The sequence below is a fragment of the Perca fluviatilis genome, chromosome 24 (genome assembly GCF_010015445.1).
Source record: "Perca fluviatilis chromosome 24, GENO_Pfluv_1.0, whole genome shotgun sequence".
NCBI classification, from domain to species: domain Eukaryota; kingdom Metazoa; phylum Chordata; class Actinopteri; order Perciformes; family Percidae; genus Perca; species Perca fluviatilis.
Window position 1 is genome coordinate 3,015,931 of NC_053135.1, and position 24,425 is coordinate 3,040,355.

Here is a 24,425-nt window from a genome sequence, read left to right on the forward strand (position 1 = left end):
GAATAGGGCCTTTGTTAGTGCGTGGCATCTCTGCGCCTATGGACGCACCCATGGGTGGTAATAGGCTCCCACTGCACCCATTGGTTGGGTGTCGGCAGCCTGTTGAGTCCACCTGACCGAAACGAGGCCTGTGGCAGGTGATTCTCTGACAGGATTAACTGTATTTTGTAGAAAGGTTAGAGCTACATGTCACGCGTAACCCCACAGCTCCCCAAATCAAAGATGATGCGAAGATTTTAGTGCAAAAGGGATTTAAGGGCACAGGCTGTGTATACTCCATGCCAGTGCCCCCCCCTCCCTTCTTCTCATCCCAGTAGATTTAATTTGGACTGGGCTCAAAATCGAGGGAGCCTCGTGGATTTGTTTACATTGAATAGGCAGGCTAGGGGCCAGAACCATGGGGCCCTCTATTCATTAATATACAGTGAGGATATCTGTCTAAATTACTGCTGTTCCTTCCACACTGCACGCTTTGAAAAGGGCGTCTCAGGCGGCCAGCACAAACGTGACACCAAGGTGCAGAGAATTGAGGGCTCCTTCCACAAGATAACCCCTCAAAATGAAAATAATATGTAATATATAAAGAAGAAGAAGAAGAGTCAAAAGGCATTTTAGAAATGCTCCCCGAAATCACCGCGCGGCGATAAAAACACTCCTCTCTGATATATGATGTGTTTATTATTTATTTGCTTATTATAAAAAGGTCCCCAAGTTCCCTGCTGGGGGAGTTCATTTATTTTGTATGCAAAAAAAAAAAAAAGAAAGAAAGAAAGGGGGGAGAGGAAAAAAATCATCCCCAAGTATAACAAGAGACGAACAGTTAGTGCTGATTTTCATTTGCATAAATTTTCATATATTTTAGTGAAAATAATAGCGGGAGCAGAGGAGTGCTCCTGCTCAGTTGAGGCAGAGGAAAGAAAATCTTAGGGAGCACCGAGTCGTAGGAAAGGGAGATAACCATTTACAGGCTCCGTGTGAACAATGTGAAGCTATTTCCCCTTTTCTTGGACACAAGGTAAGTCAACAATTATCTATGCGGATTTCTTTTTTACGCATGAGGAATGTTGAGTTTATCGCCTTCTCGCGCATTGCCTCCACCGTGGCTCCTTACTTAAAGACCACTTTAAATGATATTTCAGCCTTCTTTCTGCGCCGAGGTGCAGTCAGATTCTCTTATATTTAAAAACCGAATTGCAAATGCGTGTCATTATTTTCCCCTTTTACCCTGCATGCGTAAAAATCAATACGCGCGCTGCAGTTTGCTTTTGCGCCCCAGCCTTTTTTTTTTTTTGCTTTTTATATAAATAGCGGGCAGATGGATAAGCTGGGCTGTTTTGTAGTGAATGTCCACCGGAGAAAAGTGCAATCAATCACATTTTAAGCAGGCAGAGAGAGAGAGAGAGAGAGAGAGGGAGTGAAAAAGAGAGAGAGAGAGAGAGAGAGAGAGAGAGAGAGAGATCCCTCGGTTGAATCCTCCAGAGGGACCGCGTAGGCAAGTGCAATATGAAATCGTTTAATATAAATCGATCTCGCCGCTGCAAAAGTTTGTTTAAAGTTTATATGCAGCAGCTTGTCGACCATAGCTCGCTCCTAACCTGCACCCATCCAGGCAGCCACAGCTCATAAATAGCCTGCGATGTTAATGGAGGCTGATGCTGGTTTGTTCTTTATTTTTGGTTGTTGTTTTGGAGCTGTTCAAGGAGCGCGAGGAAATGTCAAGAAAACTAAAAACGACAGATTTTTAAAAGAAGCGCAGTTGTAAAAGACATCTGGTCCCAGGCAATTATTTAATGGCAGACACTAATCATTTTAGTGTCTGTCACAACTTTCGGCTACATTTTCAAAAAAGTCCATCACACATGATCTATCACACATGAACCACGAATTTGTGGATGAAGAAGTCGTTTGGTTTGCTAAGGGGTTATTTTTCTTTTTTTCTTCTCACGGGTTAACTCCTTTTCCCCTCATTGATGGGGAGTGCATTTCTGAGCCCAGCACTTGGTAGCCATGGTGAGCCCAATAAAAGGGGGGAACACTAGTCGCATTAAGCTGTATGTTTGTGCACTGGAGTCGAGATGAAAAGAGGCTCGGTGTCCCGGGCCAGCAGCAGCATTGGTGCTGGGCGGTAACGCGTTACTGTAACGACATTACTCCATCTGCAACCCCCCCCCCTCCCAAAAAAACTCCAATAACAATAATTACTTCTTCTGGTTGTATTGCCTTTTTGTTGTTGTTGTAATTTTAGGTTTAATTACGAACAACCTAGGATTACGGTATGTCCGTTTTCATCACCATTTGGTCGTGGGAAATAACCACATCTCAAGTTTGAAAAATCATGACTTGATTTTTCTGACTTGGGTTTTTAAAAGACAAACCAAGTTATCGCGATGTTTTAAAAACTGATCAAAAACTCATTTTTTTGGTGCGTAACGGAAACGTAATGTAACGAGCTACTTTCCCCACTTACTTGCAATTTATTATGACTTTTAATCACCGTGATCGGAGTCACGAGAAAAGACTAATATGTTCTTTTGGATTGTAATCCAACGTGTGTCTCTTTGCATGGTGCTGAGTCAGGGCGGAGGGTAAATAGATTTTAGGAGTCATTGTTGGCTTGATCAGAAATAAAAAAATAAAAAATAAATCATAACTGCCGCCAGGTGTCGCGCTCACTCATGATGCAAATATGTATAGCTTACACTGCAAAAAAAAAGTCCATTTTATGTCACATTTTTGAATATTTTTCTTGTTTTCAGAATATTCATAGAATTATTTATTTTTACACATCTTGACATGGTGAGCTGATTCCACGCGCATTTTCATTAAATAACGTTTTAAGGTCATTTTACATTCAAGTAAAATCTCTTGATTCAAATATGTTTTTTAACCAAGCTGCTTTATATGCACGTTTTTTTTTTTCAAAATAAGTGACATTTTAAGACCGAATTACTTAATTAAACCCCTTGAAATGGAGATCTATATTTTTTTTGTCGTGTATAAGGAGCCTCCTTATAATTTTATGGCCACCGTTTCAAGAACAGACATGAATTGATGGCTGGATGACACGATTGGCAATTAAGATATCACTGGGCTGAAGGAGGAAAATGACTGAACGGGTCACTGTAGAGAAACAACACACACACACACACACACACACAGTTTAAAAAATGTTGCATCTTGCTAATTCAGGCCAAACACACCAGACACAACGAGGGCTCAGACTATATTCTGGTTCATCCCTCAATCCCAGAGGCAATTAAATCACCTAAATTTAATTATCTCATTTTTTAAAGATATCCCACCCAATTTCATTGCAAGCCAGAACCCCACATTAATTATTATTTTGCACATATTTCTACAATGAGTGAATGAAGAAACATGCTTGTATTGATCAGTACAAGCCTGTGACAAGCAGCCTATCAATGACAGCCCCTAGTTGATATGCAAATAGTCTGGGATTAGATAGGCCCCTGCACGCTGTATTAAGCCAGTCGCCATCTGCAGTAGCCTATAAGCCATAAGTCTGAGCTAGCAGGTCTGTGTGGAAACATATGACTAACCGGCGACTTCAAGAATTATTAGCAAAAGAGGGCTGGGCAGGACTCATGAATCATCCCGGAAAATTAGTGCATTGCAATTTCTCCACATGCTTGGCCGGCCATTTAGTGTTTGCACCATCCAGTGTTCTTCTTCATCATCGTCATCAGTAGCAGCACCACTAACACCAGCAGCAGCAACAAAGCATCAAAGCAGCAACTGTGCGTTATTGCTCTGCATTATGCACCCATTCTGTCATGCCGTACAATGATGGTTATTGGTAGCAGGAGGCCATTTATTTATTCCTCCAGGAACAGATTGTCTAATTCATCAAGATGCTTTCATGAACTTCCTCCACCCCCCCCCCATCAGAAGCAGCATGCCAAATGGAGCATACATCTGAATTTAAAAGGTGTTTTAAAGATGATTTTATAAAACAACATGTTAAATAAGATCAAAATCACGTCCACTTGACAATGACCACAAGACAAAAACACCAGTATGAACAAAAGTCAATTCACCCACAACATTCATCTACTCTCTCCCTCATTAAACATCCTCATAGTGTCATCACTTTGATTCTGCAGCCGCCATTCATTTATGACACCTGACATGCAGATTTATGTGAGCCTCAATAGGTGGGTAAACCCAGCGTGGGTGCCTGTAGCTTCCACTTGCCCTGGTTACAATATTCAGATTAAATTGATGAAATTCCTGCCATTTTAATTATGGCCTATTTAAGTTGCCTATGGGCTACGTAATTTATTTTCTTCCCCTTGGTCCAGCCACTAATCCGAAACGACATACGTTGAGTGTGTCTCACGTCAGGCCAAACGTTGATTTAAAGCCAAATTCAACTTGGAGCACTTAAATGATAATGTAGCTACCATACCGTTAATTAAATGGGCTACACTGAATATCAGTGTAAGCATTAAACATGCCTTCAATTTCAGACATGAATGGGATTTTTTCCTTAACCCATTCAGACGAGACAGAGACTCTTTATTAATATTCTATTAATAAAGGCCAATATAGTGTTATATACACCTCTTATTCCACTACGTGGGGTTAGTAATTGCCCTGCATGAGCCGTGCAGCGCTGTGGGCATACAGCTTGTAAATGGGCTGACATGCAGGTAAAGATTATATGTTTAGTGTTGTCACAGACTCTCCAGTGGTGCTCAGTGCTCATTTCACCAAGAGTCATGGCTCAGACACGTATCAGCACAGCTGGTATTGATTTGGGATTGGAAATCAATACGGATGTCATAATTTGGCCTAAAACAGGGTTCTGTGGTGTTGGAAAATGCTGTTTTAAAGGGGGGGGGGTGTTTGGTGTTTACACATTTCGTTTATGGGAGCTTTGGCATTGAATTCAATTATTAAAACCGTTTTTCTAACAATAAAATTAAACATTTCAGCATAGGATTGAAGAAGGTTTCAATAAGACAATTAATTACGTTTTTATTTGTGGGGCAGAGAGAATGAGAACCAACCAATTATGTTGTTATTTTAGAAATATAATTGAGGCGTGAATTAATTTGAGAGTAAAGGTCAAAAGTTGCAGTGAGGTTAGTTTGTCGTGAAAGAAAAAAGAAAACAAGATGTATGGGAGGAAAAGATTCATCTGTATGGCAGATGTAAATGCAGGTGCTTGTATGGCGCGCACGCACACACACACGCACACACACACACACACACACACGCGCACGCACGCACGCACGCACGCTGGTGAGGAGGTGAGTGACGGGGGACAGATCGGCAAAGATAAGATGAAGTGCAGCTTTCTGAGTCAGAGTGACTGAGGAGAGAGAGGAAAGAGGTGTGTGTGTGTGTGTGTGTGTGTGTGCGTTTGGGCGAGGAGGGGGGCAGGGGGGTGCTTTGTCTGTCTGTCTTCAGCTTCACCCCACCCCCGTCCCTCCACCCTGGTTGCCTCATCGTCCCGGCCACATCCCACACCCCATGCACACACACACACACACACACACCTGAAAACCCCCACCTCCAGCAGCAGCATCAAAACAAACCACAGATTTATTGTGTATGCAAATCAGCAGACGGACACGCTGGTATTTTTCTCTTCTATTAGAGTGTATTACACATGCTAATCAAGAATGATATTGTGTTATTAGGCTGGGTAATTAATAAATAAACTAAATCCGCAGGAAATCAAATCTATGGAAGACGCGTTGCTTCAGCAGCGTGTTTGTAGCCACTGTGCATGTCTCTCTATAGTCCCTGCTTTTTGTTTTTGTTTGTTAAACAGTGGCGTTCCCTGAGGATAGAGAGGGGGGGTTTGTGGCACCTCCCTGCCCAGGATTACATTAATCAAAGTATTTATTTCCCTCGGGGAGCCAGGCGCAAATCACTCCAAATCCCAGTAAAATTGGATAACAGAAGAACGGGCGCATCTAGGGTAACCCTCTCTTGCGCTGTTTTTTGCTCATTTCACCAACTTAATGGATCTAGTTCTATCTAACTTTGTGGAACAGTGTGTGTGGAACAGCAGGGAGGGGGGGCTGCAAAGCTGGAGGTATTGAGGCCTTTGAGAAGACAAACAACATAATTGGATGGAAGCGCGCACTCAGGTAGAGAAAAAACCCCGCTAACCTAACCACGTCTCCGACAGGAGTGAGTCTGGATATAGAGCTGTACAAATAACAGCAATTCTCTGATTCCCTGTCGAGGCTATAGGCATGTCTGGGTCCGAGCCAGCAGCAGGAAAAACTAGCCTCTAAGACCCCCCATCTGTAATACACGCGTCAACCTCTAACACCAAAGCTGCCTGTTCTCTCTGAACTAAGTCTGGTCAATCCATCGCAAACCCCACAAAGTAGTAAAAACAACAATTCCTGATACCACCCTTGCACTATTTGCTAAGTAATTACGTGTGATGTTTGGGCAAAGCCAGCATGGCTAGTAAATCAGCAAATGTTTACAGCCAAGCCGGTGCTGATAAGGCAATAAATACAGTACCCAATATGCTGCCTATTACAGGTAATGCAAATAAAATAATAGGGCTGTAATTTTTCCTTATGTGTTGTGGTGGCGGCGGCTTTGATATTCATGAGGGAAATGGGGAGGAAATGTCGTCTCTCGGTCTTTATGGGCGCCGCATTGTATCGCAAATTCAACGCTCCTGCCTTCATCCCAATCAGGGATAAATGATGGGCTCGTTGCGCCGTGTTGGAGGCAACCCTGCCACCACGACACACACACACACACACACACACACACACACACACACACACACACACACACACACACACACACACACACACACACACACACACACACACACACACAGCTGCCATGTTTGCTAGAGGGTACGAAGGGTAGCTGGAGTCACCGGCGGGGCCCTGACTCAGAGCCAGGCCTCTCGGGGTAAAGGCAGCCTGCCTGCATGGCGTACCATACATGTACTAAGTGTGTGTATAAGTGTATTGTGTTTCTGTTTAGGAATATTCCACTTGTAGAGCACATGGAGCTGCACATTTGATTACTATAGCATCTATGTGTGAGTGTGTACACTATCCATAATTCTGTAAACAAAGCTGCCAAGTTTACCCAGCCGTGTGTGTGCGCGTGTGTCTGTACAGTATATACAGTACGTGTCAAGGTGCAGGTGTGATGCATACGCAGAGACAGACAAACTGTTCGCCATCAAATAACGTCTGATGATCCATGATGCTTAGCAAATGAGCAGAAAATCTACAGCTCTAATGAGACCAGTGCAGGGTGGATGGAGGGGAAAGTAAAGTAACAACACAATAACAGTGTTATTGTGCAAACGCAAGATAACTGCTTCTATGTACTACATTGTTGTAATACCATTAAAAGATCATAGAGTCCTGAATGTGTTGGTTATTCCAGTCATCCATTGCCTTCCAGTCATTTCTGTAGGATATGAAATGCTACGTTGTATATTTTCTGCAAATCCAGTATACTTTTTTGTATTTTTAAAAAAGCAAGCTGCAGAGTTTTACAATTTTTTATATATTTTTTTCAACTGTCCCAGGCAGCCATTGGTTTTAATTGATTTCCCAACCTATAAGTGGACTCCTAAAACGTGCCTGACTGCATTCAATTTTGACGGTTACATAAATGTATTGAAGTAAAACTTAAGTCTGCAACGTTGATGAAAAACGTATGCAGACTAAATGTTTACTGTGACGAATAACAAACCAAAGCAAGGTTTAAGTGTCTGCTAATCTATTTTCACACTGCATAGAAATGAATGGAAACCAATGGCTGCCTGGAACAGTCGGGGAAATGCATCCAGAATGCTCAAACACAGCAACGTGATTTTTAGATAATTGACTTTCACATTGTTTCAAAATGAATGGAAACCAATGGCTGCTTGAAAGAGTTGGAAAAATAAATCCAAAACTCAAACTGTGCAGCATGCCTTGGAAAATAGTCAGTAAACATCTAAAGTATACATGATGTGTATAAAGGAGCTAAAACATGTCAATGCACGGTCCTTTATAAGCGTCCACAGGGCCCCTGTGTGTCCCCAGGCCATACTTTGAGACCCCTGTATAAGTCAATGGAGGCTTTGCATGTATTATATTGTACTGCGTCTCCATCACACACACAGAGTAAACATGTAGGATTGGCTGAGCGTGGCTAGCTAGCTAGCTGCAGCTTCAAGGCGTCTATAACAATGATCAGTGGCTCTCAACGTTCGGAATGGGGGCTTGCTGTTGGGGTACGTGACTGTGGTTGATGATATGCGGCCGCGGGTGACATGTGCTATTCATACACAAGCTTGTGTGGTCACGTTCGGCAGCCGGGAAAGTCTTGATTCATGCGGGCATTATGCACGCCGGACGCTTATGGCACCTCTCCCTGTTGCCGTGCAGTCAGGCCCATTTGTTTGGAAATGGGTTTACATGCATCTTCTTCCAAATGACTCCCCCTCCTCCCCTCCCTGGGCTTACAGCTCTCTCTCTCACACACACACACACACACACACACACACACACACACACACACACACACACACACACACACACAGGAAGCTACACACATGCAGCTATATCAACTGCAATAGAGAGCATTTAGGTGATGTTATTCACTCTCTGTCGGCCATGTTGGAGGGATTAAGCAGGGCAGATGGTTAAGCATAGCCCACCATGCTCCTCCATGACAGACTTTAGCTCCTTCTGTAAGATTCAATGACCGTGGGTCAATTTTTGATATTGTTTTAATCTGATAGAATTTGCTTTTCAGGCTATATAACCCTCACTGTTTGGTTTCAAACCCATCTAACTGCATCTCTGTATTTGCTTCCAGTTGATTTTTTTAATGCTCTGGCTCTAGGATACATTTGTGGTCCAGACTTATGGCCCTGAAAACTTATTTGGTCAACCAGCTTCTTACAACGAACAATTCAATCCTACGTGAACACACCAATTATCTGCTGAACTCGGAACACTTGCGTTTATTTAACAAGAGATTTCTGTAGTTATTTTTTTCAGTATTCTTCTCGCTGGTTTGAAGTGGGCGGGACTCTGTTCGGGACAATGTGATGTCACATATTTCTGTGCACCAATAAGAACATAGCAGTGTTTGAAGGAAAATCTGATGACTTGTTTGGGTTGTTGGGGTTGTGTGTTTATGTGACCAGAACACAGTCAATGATATGAGCTGCTTAGTGTTAAATTATTCATAAATAACACTTGCTTATTTTGAGATGAATACTTAACATAACAGAGACACACAATTAGGTTTTCAGACCATGTTTTTAAGGTTTACTTTTAAAAGAACTCCATGTTCTGACTCTAGCATACATACCCTGGATTCTGCAACAAAACTTTACTAGAAGGTGCCATTTTTTAGACTTAAGACTACAGGAAATTGGGGGCAATAACAGCAAATGCACAAATTCTGGAAAAGCTTTATAAATTATTTCTGAATTAGGAGTTATTATTTTTGAGCCCTATTTCACTCTTGATTTTATTTTGGCTCATCTTTTTAAATCAAAACCTATTTTTGTAGTTGCATTATCCCAATCATTTGTTATTTGAATGTTTTTAGTTTTGAAAGTGCAGCGCTGTACTATGCAAATAAGAGTTTATTATTTTATGGGTGAAATTAAAATGCTATAACTAACATTGCTTTGGTTGATTAGCCTGGTTAGCTACAAAGCTATTAGGTGTTTGTTGCTCAGTGTCAACTTATCTCAACCTTCAGGAGATATCTTCTGAAAAATCTCCAACTTTCTTGATAACTTGTGAAATAATTACAATTCTTTTAAAGTATACTAAGTGCTGGTGCAACTCCTTCTCGCTCACAGAAGTTGACAAGTCAAACATTTCTTCGGGACCTTTTCACTCAAGTCTCGAGTAGAGACACCAGACGTGATTTCTGGATGTGCGACAACTGCAAAAGCCTCTACAGCAGTATGATTGGCCACACTTACAGGCACGCTCTCTCTTCCCTGCTTCACAGAGCTGCTGCTCGCCCCCCCCCCTATCTCCTCCTTCGTCCAGGCCTGGTGTGAGCGTTCAAGCCAGCAGCCTCACAAAAGCGGCTTTGAGGGGATTGCATGCTGGCCGCCGACCCCTCTGAGCTCACACCCACCGCACATTACTCACCAGCAGGCCCCGGTGCAGACTGCAAACCAGGCTAGGAAACAGTGGATGTCACAAGACTGGAAGGGGGGGGGGGGGAACTCCACGCTCTTTCCTCTGTTTTCGTTTTAGAACCCAAGTTTTCTTTGTTTTACTTTGAAGGGGAATCTTTATGCTTGTGTAAATGATTGTTAGAAGAGAATTAAACCATGCGGCACAGAATAGAGCACAATAGAACTTTGTTATTCAACCATGTTGGGAAATTGCCTCAGCATGGACTGTCAAGTCAAATATGCCTCTCAGCTTTTGGCTTTTCGGTTCGTGCACTGTCAGTTTGTCAGCGATGCCGACTGTGTTGTGAACATGTGTACTGTCTCAGTGTGCGCGCTTCTCCATTTGTTGCCCGTTTTTGTCGAGCATTTTCTTCAAAACCAGGATTTGTTTTCAGCGTTTTGGTTTCAGAGTGGAATCACATTAAATATGTCCTGAGGATTGGAACAGGTTATTCTGTCTCGATAGAGTTTCTTTTTAACGAGAGAGTCGCATGTTGTCAATTTGGGACAAAACACATTTTTTTGTGACTTTTCAAAGCAACATATGGCAACGCACATGCTGGCGTTAATCTATATTTCGCCTCAAACTGTTTGGCTGCTCGTGTGGATGTCAACATTGTCAAAACAGGAGAAAAGGCTGAAAGCTTGTATTATGTTCTCACAACCTCCAAGTCAAGGTCTTCCACAGGGACACCTCTTTTGTATGACTGAACTTGAGATAATGCAGGGTGTCATGTAAAATGAAATGACATGCAGCATGCTGTTCTCTCCTCTGCTGTGCGTCTTATTCTCAGACTGTAACCTTCGTATAGGAGGTGTGAAACAAAAGCTTAGCAAAGCATGGCCAACTCTCAGCGGTTTACGCTTGTGGTTGGTGTGTGTTTTTACATTCAGTCCTCCCCGGTGTGCGCGGCTGCGTTTGTCGTAGACATTTCGGATTAGCAGTCCGCAAGCACAAATCCTCCCAACAGTGACTCACACACGTCTCAATACGTTGTCAGTATCTGCCACAGGAACTCTGTTTAGCCTACATTTACCAAACCTGCAGCTAACACTCTGAATGACACTGTTACGTAACGCTGCTCTGTTCTCCCAGTAATCTGACTCTATGTCTCCGACAGGAGTCTGTCAGAGCTGTGATCCATATTCTGGTGTTTAAATGTCTGTTCATACGCAAAATGTTTGAGGAAATTGCCGATCTCAAGGTTAGGCAGGAGCTCCTGCTACTGTGGAAGGCATGGTGCATTTCTTACAACGCTCAGGTTGGAGTTTTTACCCAGTTGGGGTCACTTAGAGCCCCAGTTATAATCTTGATCTTTATCGGTAACACTTTACAATAATGGTACATGAATTATCATGAATTCATGCATGACTTCTTGCATGAAAAAGCATGAATTAATTCATGTAGTACTTCATGAACTATGGGCCACAAACATGATGAAGTAATGAGAAAGTAATGTTTAGTTAACCTTGATTACAAGACTACAATTCTTCAAAATAAAAGGTATACTGCTGTGACTGGTCAGCTTTTTGAATAAATCAGAAATCATGATGATTGAAAAACCTTAACTGATGCATTAATTAACATATTGTTCCTGCATTAAGTCATGCATGAGATACTATTAATCCTTGTACATTACTGATAGTTCATGAAGTACTACATGAATCAATTCATACTTTTTCATGCATAAATTCATGATAATTCATGTACCATTATTATAAAGTGTTACCACTTTCTTTATCCAAAAGCTGATTCACACCTTTATAGCCAATTAGTCTTATGTTTAGTTATTATTTTTAATAAAACAAGTCAGCTTTGATGAAAACAATGTATTCATTTTGTCACCACCTCTCGAAGCTCACTGCTGTTACTGCACTTTCCAGAAATCACCTGTCAATCAAACCGTGTAGGCGGAACTGTTTCATCATTTCACATACATTTTCTGTTGTTGAAATACGAGTCTCTTAGCTGCATTTGTTGTCACTTAGCAGGGCCTTCGCTGCTTACGCCAACTGCGCTGTTCTTCTTCCTCCGCTTACTACAAACAAAGTGAAAACACAGCATGCTCCCAGACAGACAAATGTTTAGAACAGCAAATAGGTAAAGAAGAATACGTCACATATCTACAACGTGAGACAGGTGCGTCGGAGGGGGACAAGCAGGTCAACGTTGCAAAGAAACTCCAGCACACGGTCTTACTTGCGAAAAATATATCAAGTTTAATAGTAGGCAACGTTTCGATACTAGACCATCTTCAGGCAAATGGTGTTCCATCCTGAGAAGCCACCTTATGTAGGAGGTGACTGTTTTTGTGCACCAATCAACAACTTCCACATGAAATCAGGCATATATACATAACATTCGTTCACATATTACTATAGACAGAGCTTAAACTTCAATACAACCCCTCTATAGTAACTATATATATATATATATATATATATATATATATATATATATATCATACCAGAGCAATCTATAGTACAGTAGATGGATGTTGATTTCTGTATAATGAATGGACACAAAAAATTATATAGAGCATTCACATTCAGGCATACTTCCAAAACCTGCTGGTACCTTATCCATTAATAGATAAATAGAAAGAAAATATCACAATGAACACAACAAGAGTCCTTATAAAAAAAACATCGAAGGGCAGCAAACGGAAAAGCTTTCGTCAACCTGCTATAGGCTGAACTACAGGCAGTGGACGTCGACAAATATTTTCAAAAATCTGCGAAAATGTCCCTTCTGGTCTCAAAAGTGACGTGGGGAGGACCAGTTCTTTTGGGGAATGTTTTCTAGTTTTTGTGGAGATATTAACAACTTTCACTTTAGTAAAAGTTGTAACCGTGTAAAAAAGATTTACAAATCCAAGTCCTGCATTCCTGCATTCAAAATTGTACTTTGATAAAGGTATTATCTACAGATAATGAAGTAATAAAGTAAATTTACTCATAAGGAATGGCCTCTTTCAGAGCAATATTATCATATATTGTATATTACTACATCTCCAAAATGAAATCTTTTCTTGAGCTAAGAAACGCAGCCCTGTTCTCATCTTTGTGACATAATCCAACAGGTTTAAAAAAAAAAAAAAAATCAATTTATCTTAAAATGTCATAGAATTGTATTCCTTCAGTGTATCTTAAAACAACTCAAAATCACCAACAGCGGAGATACATGGCTTCCACCGGACAGAGATTAAAATATATCATTAGACTATTGTATCGATGCATGGTCAAAGTGGTCAAGGTAGAGCCGAGTTTAGTCGTACGCACAGATGGATAGTTAGAAGAAAAACAGCTACATACTGCACTGATAGCACCCGGTGAATTAAATTCCACGGAGCAACATTTCTATCAAGGAAATCTTCATCGCACACTGTCAAGTACGCAGCACAGAGCAGACACTAACACAAAACCACACACAGGGGTTTGCAATTGGCTTGATTAATGCTACGTTTACACGTGGCCGGCTATTTTCATAAACGGACATTTCAACCTCTCAGTTTTCAGAAAAGTGTTTGTTTATATGTACCCGTGTATATATGCCGTCAATGCTGTCAAGAGCATGCCAGACCTGTAGGTGGCAGTGTAACGAGAAGCTCAAGCCCACGTTAGCCAATCAGAATCCCGACAATAGCAACAACAGCAACCAATCACGTCCTTTTTTTTTTTTTTTTTTTTTTTCTCTCTTCTCTCTAAACCTCCGTTTGTCTCAGTTTACATGCAAATGTGCAAATGAAGTTTTCCAAAATCTCCACTTTGGCCGGAGTTTTTAGAAATAATCGTTTTCTGTGATAAAAACAGGGTTTTCGTGTAAATGAGAGGCCAAACCGCAGGAAAATATCTGCGTCTTCCCTTCGTGTAAACGGGGCCTCAGTTAGACCTTTTTGGCAGACATATTGACTTGTCATAGTAGGAAAAGCCCAGGTGTATTAAGGTCCATTAATGATGGCTGCATTCCACTTAGGAGAGGCCCTGGTATTAAACCATTACTGATGGCTGCATTCCACTTAGGAGAGACCCTGGTATTAAACCATTACTGATGGCTGCATTCCACTTAGGAGAGACCCTGGTATTAAACCATTACTGATGGCTGCATTCCACTTAGGAGAGGTCCTGGTATTAAACCATTACTGATGGCTGCATTCCACTTAGGAGAGGTCCTGGTATTAAACCATTACTGATGGCTGCATTCCACTTAGGAGAGACCCTGGTATTAAACCATTACTGATGGCTGCATTCCACTTAGGAGAGACCCTGGTATTAAACCATTACTGATGGCTGCATTCCACTTAGGAGAGGTCCTGGTATTAAACCATTACTGATGGCTGCATTCCACTTAGGAGAGACCCTGGTATTAAACCATTACTGATGGCTGCATTCCACTTAGGAGAGGTCCTGGTATTAAACCATTACTGATGGCTGCATTCCACTTAGGAGAGGTCCTGGTATTAAACCATTACTGATGGCTGCATTCCACTTAGGAGAGGTCCTGGTATTAAACCATTACTGATGGCTGCATTCCACTTAGGAGAGACCCTGGTATTAAACCATTACTGATGGCTGCATTCCACTTAGGAGAGGCCCTGGTATTAAACCATTACTGATGGCTGCATTCCACTTAGGAGAGACCCTGGTATTAAACCATTACTGATGGCTGCATTCCACTTAGGAGAGGCCCTGGTATTAAACCATTAATGATGTCTGCATTCCACTTAGGAGAGGTCCTGGTATTAAACCATTAATGATGGCTACATTCCACTTAGGAGAGGTCCTGGTATTGTGCATGCTGACTCACTGAAATATCTTACTGGGACACGGGATGAAACGGAAGCACCGTTAAAGGTAATCTGTTTGGCTGGGCTTTTTTTTAAAAAAAAAATTAAATATTCTTAAAAAAACAAAAAATGCTATGAAAAAGGTCCATGGAACAGTGCTAGTGGTACAAGTAGATGCATCTATAATAATGCATCACTTTGTTTTGTATGCACAATCTTAATCTGCAAAGTAACTATATCTGGCTAATGGAAAGTAAAAAAAATACATTATTGTCTTCTGAAGTGTAGTGTAGTAGAAATTTTAAGTAACCAGTGGTGGAAGACGTATTCAGAGCCTGTACTTGAGTAAATGTACTAATACCACACTATCCTGCATTCAAAGTGTTACTTTAGTACTAAAGTAACAGGCATCAAAAGTACAAGTACTTGACGCAGACAAATGGCTCCTGTGAGTGTTATTTTATCTGATTCTTATTACTGCTCCTTTGTAAGTAGCATATTCCTGTTGTGTTTGGTCGAGGTGGAGCTATTTTATATCCTGTAGGGTGGTGTAATCTGTAATTATCAAATACATGTAGTGGAGCTGCTCCCCCCGCGACCCAACACCGGATAAGTGGAAGAAGATGGATGGATGGATGTAGTGGAGTTGTAAAGTACAATATTTTTCTCGGAAATGTAGTCGAGTGGATATATAAAGTTGCATCAAATGGAAATACTCAAGTGAAGTACAAGTACCTCAAAGTTGTAGCCTACTTAAGTACAGACTTGTACTTGTTCTCCTCCACCGGATTTGCATTGTCATAGTGTAATATTTAAGAGTGGCCTCATCTGATTCTAATGTTTTTCTCTCTGTCTCTTCCTCTTTTAGGAGAGTCCCCTGGCCCCCCACACACACACACACACACACACACACACACACACACACACACACACACACACCCCCCTTGTGTTTGTCCTCCTATGACTCCCCTCCTTGTTCCCCCTGATCCACAACCTCTGGAGGTAAGGGCCTTAGTGTGTGTGTGCATGCATGCACGTGCGTGCGTGCGTGCACGGTCTCTCTCCCCCAGCAAAAGCGGACACGCCGTCTCCCCAGCTTCCGTTTTCCTCTGCACGCCCGCTGCTGGAGAATTCACGCTTCAGGCTGTTTTCTTTGAGAGAGACACACAGAAAGACAGAGAGAGAGTATAAAAATATGCAAATGCTATTGTTGAAGCGCATAACTCAGAGAGAGAGAGAGCGAGAGAGAGAGGGGTGCTTCTTTTACACCCCCTCACCTCCCTGCTGCCACCGTTGCCACTTCCATCTATCCATCCATCCACTACATGGAGAGGGAGAGAGGGCCTCAGGTATGAGAGAGGGAGAGACAACAAGGGCAGGATATTGAAAATATGCCAAAAGGCCACCATTGTCTGTTTCAGTAGAGGCCTTTTTACTGGACCCAATTGTAAACACACACACACACACACACACACACACACACACACACACACACACACACACACAAAGAGTCAGAGACATGCAGCTATTGAGATAATGAACTCCATCACACAAACCACAAGGCCAGACCTAGAAACATCCCTAAGAGAGGGAGAGAAAGAGGAAGGCAGAGGCCTTTACCATGCCTTTATAAACTGTACAAACAGTAATGTATGCTAAACAGACTCCACTCTGCTCTGGAAGCATCCTAACAGTTCTGCTGATAAATCTTACTTTAATTGAAATGATGGACACAGGAGACAGAGCGATAGAAAGATGTAATTTAAAGGCCCTGAGGTGTTTTCACTTCTGGCTGATTATTAACACCTCTGCTCAGGTTGAAAGTGGGATTATGTGACGTCACCTGGCTCCATGCATTTATCGGGATAACAGAGGTGTCAATCAATCACACACTGTACACGCCCACACACTGTCCCGGGAACAGTTCTTAAATCCTTTAGGTAAGTACAAGTCATAACACCAGTGTAAAAAAATCCAAGTACATGTTCTGTCTTTAAAATGTGACTGAAGAGTAAAAGAGTATCCTTAGCAAAATGTACTTCATGGCATGGTTTTATTTCAGTTAGCCTAATAGCCGGTTTGATTTGAATTGAGAGATGATTTTATGGAAAGTACCCCATGCCAATCTCTAGGTATGGTGAAGGGTATGTGATGATGGGGGGCTATTTTAATTCCAAAGACCAAGGGAACTTTATCAGGAGTACATAGTATCCTGGATCCATGAAAATAACTGGCCTTTATAAATAAAAATCTTCCTGCCTCTATGGGAATTTAACATAGGGGTGCCCCCTGTATTTTATGGAAGAACATTTATTTATTTACGATACATTATTCATTCACAAAGAAAACTGGTGTCCTTAAAGGCTGGATTTTTCCTAATTTTTCTATTTAAGGCATTAAGATCAATTTCCAAAAGATGATTTTTTATTCCTCTTTTTAGTCAACTTTAGCATGGGTTCATAAACTTATGATTACGTATTAATATTGCGATTATGATTCGATTTGTGATTTGAATTTTTTTTTTTTAAGTTTAGCTAAAGTTCAGTATTGTCTGTGTAACAAAACAGGTCATGGAACATTATAACATGAGACACCATCAAAACTGCTCTATATCTTTTATGCGAGGAACATAGATATGAATTTCCAGCGTGATATCGCCAGCGTTCCAAGTGATATGTAATATTATTCCAGCATTTATCTTATAAAAAAACAGGAAATATAATAAGAGAAATAAATAATGTTAAACCAATTGCAGCCTTGACGATAAACTAATCGCATTCTTTCAAATTGCAATTTCAATTTGAAAACGATTAATCGTTCAGCCATATATATATATATATATATATATATATATATATATATATATATATATATATATATATATATATATATATATATATATACATATATACTTGAAAGTATTCCCTTGAACTTTTCGACCTTTTGCCACATTTCAGGCCTCAAACATAAAGATATAAAACTGTAATTTTTGTGAAAATCAACAACAAGTGGGACACAATCATGAAGTTGAACGAAATTTATTGGATATTTCAAACCTTTTAAACAAATAAAAACTGAAATATTGGAGTGCAAAATTATTCAGCCCCTTAAGTTAATACTTTGTAGCGCCACCTTTTGCTGCGATTACAGCTGTAAGTCGGCGGGGTATGTCTCTATCAGTTTTGCACATCGAGAACTGACATTTTGCCCATTCTCCTTCAAAACAGCGACTAGTGATGAGGAGATTACAAATAACGATTGAGGGACTGACTTGGCATCTAACATGGATATGTTTATTGTGAACAATTATTTTCTTTATGTTGATATGTCTTGTTGGAAGACAAATGTCATCTCAGGTCGAACCCAAGTTTTCCAGAATGGTCTTATTTGGCTCATCCATCTCCACAATTTAACCATCTCCCTGCCCTGCGAAGAAAAGCAGGCCCAACCATGACTGCACCACATGTTACAGTGGGGATGGTTGTCAGGTATGAGCTGTGTACACAACATACTTTTGCATTGTGCAAAAAGTATCTCCACAGCACCACCAATTGTTTAGGTGGGGAAACAAGATAAAAAACCTCCAATTTGTCTAGGACCCTGTTATCTCTGGACGTGATATGTATGTAGCGTATGAGTGGTAACCATATTACTTGCACAGTGAAAAGGGAAATTTTATAAATAGCTAACCAATATGGTTAATTCCCGCTTACAAGGTCATTTATACATCACAAATAAATGGAATTTAGAATAGTGATTTTCTATGTAAATGACAATAATTTCGTTCCACTTCATGTGGGACCCACTTGTTGTTGATTCTTTACAAAAATTACAGTTTTATATCTTTATGTTTGAGGTTAAATGTGGCAAAGGTCGAAACGTTCAAGGGGCGAATACTTTAAAGGCACTGTATATATATATATATATATATACATATATATAACACACCACACACACACACACACACACAACCACGCACACACTGAAAAGTGAAGAACATGAGCACAGGAAAAGACATGGACAGAGACATGAACAAAAGTAGAGACTATCGATATTGAGAGAAAACAGAGAGAGAGAGAGAGAGAGAGAGAGAGAGAGAGAGAGAGAGAGTAGCTCTGTGATAGTGGGAAGCCCATTTGTAAAGCCCTCACGCTCTCTGGAAGACTTTTTGAAGTGATTATGGAGACAGTTCAGATCAAAGGATTTGACAAGTCTGAGTGTACGCCAAATATGAGGCCGGGTAATCACACTCAAGCCCCTCCATACAAGATGGCAGTGGTCCCCCCAGCTGCTTTGCAAATGTAATGTGACACTTACGGATAAACAGATTATCAAGGAATGGAGGGGTGGGGTTTGGGGTGAAGGGACCAAAAAAAAAGAAAGAAAGAAAAAAAAAAAGATATCTCCAGAACTTGTAGAAATTAGAGGGGGGGAGATATAGTTTATTTAATGAACTCTGGGGACGGGCAGTGTCAGAGAAACGATGATTAATTCTCCGGCGCTGATACAGGTCTAAACGATATAATTTGGGAATATTAGCGGGAACATTAGATGATGAGGCATGTGTTTCTCGTGGTGGTGTGGTAGACTTGGGGGCCCGGGAGACTTTTTTTTCCCCCTTCCTTTCTTTTTCCCCTCACTAGTTATTATAGATTAATCCATAATCCTCACCACCTAAAGACATTTTTGTCAGTGAAGCTCAGGGATAGAGCCGGTAGATTTAAAAAAATATATATATATCTCTGCTCGTGCTCATTTCCACTCAGCATGATGTCACATTGTCACATCTCCTACTGAAAATACAGCTCCTCTCACATGTACTGTTTCATAAGGTATTTTGGCAGAGCTGAGGTGGGACTTATCAGTTTATGTAACCGGACATTTTCTGCTTCATCTATCCAATTCTTTTAACCTTGTGCCATGGAAAATGTGACGTTCACAATGTGTTGACGTGATGAATGCTTTTTATGAATGAAGTAAACAAGCGGTGCATAGGGCATGACGACATCCATGTCGAGGTAAATGTCAAATTTTGCAACAGTGTCATAATGTTACATAACACACTTGTGTATTTGAAGGAATTCCTTGTGCCTGAATAGTGTAGCGGGTTTTTTTTTCTTCATGGAGAAAAGTGTCATTTTTATTGCCATTTTGTTCTGTCTGTCTGGACAGCAGTTCTAGACTCCAGAACACCAATATGAGTAAAGGAAAAGTGGTCTCTCGTGCAAAACAATCCAATACATTACACGCCCTTGCTGTCCAGTGAAAACCATGCATCTCCAAATTTGGTGATTTCGAATATTTTCAATAAATTGAAGGACAGTGTTCATAAAGTGTCCCATAAAAGGTTTGTTTATGGGCCGAGAAAAAGGCAACTACTTTTTAAAGTAATGAAACTATTAAACACCCATTGGATTATCTGGGAGAAACGCTTTGCCACAAAGCTAAAAACACACAAAAAGTTTGATGTTTTGGAGATACAAGGAGAGTGACAATGCATTTTCTTGACTGTACTCTAAAAGAACAACTCAAATAAATGTCACTGATCTGAGTGCAAAACAAATGCTGTATGTTGTCTCATTCTGTTCCTGTCTATGGCCTACTTCCTTGCTCGCTTTAATGTCATCGAGCGCACAACAACAACAAAACGGAAGCTTTGCTCCATGTCTGCTTTGTCCTCTAAGGGTTTCTACGTTCACGTCTCACGTCTTTACGTTAAAAAAACAAAGTCCTTTACTGTCACTGTGCGAGGCGATTAAAGTGGTGCTGAAGTGCCTCGCTCAGAGTCACCGAGTGGCCGTTTGTCCAGTCAGAAGAGGGTGTGCGTCTTTCTATCTTTATCTGCGTGTGTGTGAATGACCCTTGTGGGGGGGGACAAACGTCCCTTTGAGGGCACGCGGACAGATGGATGGACGGGGTGACTCCGCGACAGACACAGAGGACTGAGGATCCAGTGTGGCCGCCGCCACGTGGCCTCAATCCCCTTTCATCTCCACAACACGGCCACTTCCTGTCCCTGCACTCACACAAACACCAAACCATGATGCTGCACACCGCGCCTTCAATCAATCCATCAAACTATTTATATAGCACTTTTCATACATGTACATGTAGCACAAAGTGCTTCATACAATATCCTCCCCCTCCCATACACACACACATACACACGTAAAACAATATCTATAAAGTATCAGTTTAAAAAAAGCTAAACTTATGATATCATTTTGACTAATAGTTCAGAGGAATGTATGTTGATAAATAATCTCAGACAAAGTTTAGTCAAAATACTGTTTTGAAACCATTCACAATTTTTTTGTCACATGCTAAAAAATGGAATCAAACACCCTCTATGAAAGTAGTGATCTGATCCTTAATTTTACATGCGGATAGTGTTGTAGGGAACCATCTATGTTATTTTTTGGGTAATATGGTTGAGAGAAACCACCATTTATGTATTAGGAACTTTGAAAAACGGGTCAAATTTGACCCGAAGGACAACAGGACGGTTTAAAGAATGGATCGGTTGTTTTGAGAGAACAAGATCGGGCCGTTTCCAAATGATAACCACTTTCAAACAGCTCTCGGCTTCATTTATATATAAATATTCTTGGTTTATTCGCAAATACAAACGCCAAAAGCTGACAAGAGCACAGAGACAGAGAGGCAGAAATACAAACTGCGCGGTTGAGAAACAGAAACCCCATTGAGCTGATAAAAATATCTCACCCCAAAAGAGAAAAGAGGGAGAAAAAAAAACAAGTTCACCAGCAGACACAGGTGAATTTGTCACAGAAACAAAATAGTGCCAAAAACTAATCCAGAGTGGCATTGTAGAGTTTCTCTCTGCATACAGAGTAGACGAGAAACCTTTAGTAATTATTTTACTTTCCTTCGATTTCTCATTGTACTACAAAAACACCTTCACATATGCCACCATACTGGACACAATCACTCACTTTCCATTTAATCACCCTGCTAGAAACTGTAAATATCCTACCAATTAATCAATAACATTTTATTAGTGTCTGTAAAAATGCGACACCGTCATGCGCCAGTGCAGCCACACGTTGGTAAATTGAATGGACTTGGCTAAACCTTCCTCTTCCCCCTCCGGTTCGATGTGTCAACAAGAGATGTCACTTTGATTGGTCAGCGCTGAGGGCAGACGGCTATCGATTGGCCGGTCATTAAGAGAGAGCGGCCCCGGCGGGAGTATCAGGGCTGACACCGTTAACACCGAGCCCCGCTGTGTCGACCGCTCTTTAACGAACGGCCATCAACCGACCGGGACCCGGCCATTGACCCACCAGCTCCCTGCAATCCCTTACTGGCAGGCTGGAGAGTGAGTAAAGGGTGGTGGTGTGTGGTGCTATTGATCTCTGGATGAGACACTGGGGCAGCGGAGGGAAACTGTATCGGAGACAAGTTTACAATCGGAGTGGGAGTGATTTTTAGCTCGGAGAATAGAGCCTCGTGCGTGGACGTTTTGTCAAGTGAATGTAATGTCTTAAAAACAAAATGCACAGTTGAAGAAAAAAAAAATAAGAATACAAAAAGGAACACAATGAAACAGGCACTTCCTGAACCCTTTGATATCATTACAAGCTCTTTTTTTTTTTTTTTGCTCCTCGAGTGTGTATTTATATTTTCACTTTGTTTCACACCACTCTGACACTCTCACTCTGGAATCTACAAAGATTTAAAGAAATAAAAACATTCCCCCAAAATATGCTGCTTCTGCTACCTGCAACCAACTGGAACGTGCATAGATACAATTTGGCCAGATTGTTCCCATAGAGAGTTGAACAAAAAAATGATTCTCGCACAAATAGATTAGGGACAACTGGAAAGTGATTCCCGGTATTAACATAATTATGCGTCCGACAAATGTCCATCAGTAGGTGTATATGTTTTACATGGAGTAATTGAGGTAATTTGCCTCCTGCGCCTTTTATGTTCCACACTGAACTAAAGCCTTTACATAAAATGGGTTAGCACATATATAGCTGCAGCACCCAAAGAATAAAAAAAAAACCATATCATATCTGGGGGCTTGTAGAACACGTTTCCTACAAACATCCCTCCCTCTGCTAGTAGCAGTATGATTCATCTCATAGGATTTAATCAAAACTACCATTTCTTAATAAATTAAAAATGTGTTCATTTTGTCATATCTTTTGTCAACGAGATTCTGAGGTTGAACAGGTGTTGATTTGATGGCCTGTAAGAAGTTATGGGAACCTGTAAGCTGCTCCCTGCATTGCATTTCGGTACACACATTTTCCAAAGCTGTCGAAGCCCCGTATTTTTGGATCCCATGATGCCATATTGTAATAACTTAGTTTGAATTGACACCAACACGTTCTGCACGTCTGTGCTGTTGCTTCCGATGCCATCCTACAAATGTATTCCACAGTGAATGAACCCTGTTTTAGCATGCAGCATTAGTGTAAGTCAATGCCGTCTATCTCAGGCATTTGACCATTTAGCTGATCGGACGGCGTCCTAGTGAGAGTTGGCTGCGGTACAAGTTAACAAAAGCGGCCGTGCCTTTGGGGAGCCTGCACATAAATCGGTGTGGAAAAGACACAGGCTTGTGTGTGTGTTCCTGTGAAAAAACATGCACTCAGTGTGTGACAGCTAGAGCCCACTTTGGCACAACTTACTCATTGAAATATCATTAGCTGTACTTCTCAGATTAGTTAGAGAAAAGGGATCAACAGGATTGTGATACTGGCTTTATGTACACTGGTTTATTTTGAGTTTTTCCAACACATTTCGATCCGAGGACACGTGATGCACGGATAGCTTTAACAAAGCTTTAACAAAACAAGTCCACTTTTTAATGGAATGGGGTGAGTCTGGTAAGTAGTGGCGATCACAAAGTGAACTGTCAGAGCTGAGAAATATCTCATGACATCGGGGGAAGTGAGGGACGAAAATAGCAAATAACCACTCGACGAAGACAGCTTCGGATGTGAGTGTGTGCACAGCAAGTGTGTCAGTTTGAGTGTGTGAGGGAGAGAGTGGCAGGCTGTGATCAGAAAGTGAATGAGCCATTTCACTGGCTGCAGTTTTTCTCTCTCTCTGTCTCTCTCTCTGAGGGGAAGCCCGGGCTGTGGACAGCAGTGGAAATGAGCTCGGCCATGCAGTAAGTGTGGCGACCCCGTGGCTAACCCCACACTGTTTCCACCGCTCTCCCCACTAAATGATGCCTACTGTATCCTGCCCAGGAGGAGGGGGAGGATGGAGCCTAAACTCCCCCAGCACCCCCCCCCCCACACCCACACACTGCCAGCTTGCTCTCATCAGCCAATCTGAAGCTAAGACGTGCTAATTCTATCTGCAAGGGACAGTTTGACTAGTCGTTTGTGATCAAAGTACTCATATCTTTTACTTCAGAAAAATTAGCAAAACCACAGCCACGCATTTAACATTTTACTTAGAAGCAAAAGTACCAAAGTATCAGC

At 41.3% G+C, this 24,425-nt stretch overlaps 1 protein-coding gene across 11 annotated transcripts in view; it reads right to left on the reverse strand.

Annotated features, from left to right (window-relative positions):
* pou3f3b (POU class 3 homeobox 3b) overlaps positions 1-24,425 on the reverse strand; it is a 184,433-nt gene that overhangs the window by 13,224 nt on the left and 146,784 nt on the right. Inside the window, exon 9 of one of the 11 annotated variants that reach the window (XR_005638396.1) lies at positions 16,006-16,106. The exons of 9 other annotated variants lie outside the window; for them this stretch is intronic. The gene's annotated coding sequence lies outside the window, so the exon portion shown is untranslated. Of the gene's footprint in view, positions 1-16,005; positions 16,107-24,425 lie in introns of those variants that run through there. One more of the 11 variants, XR_005638406.1, reaches the window with a different exon arrangement.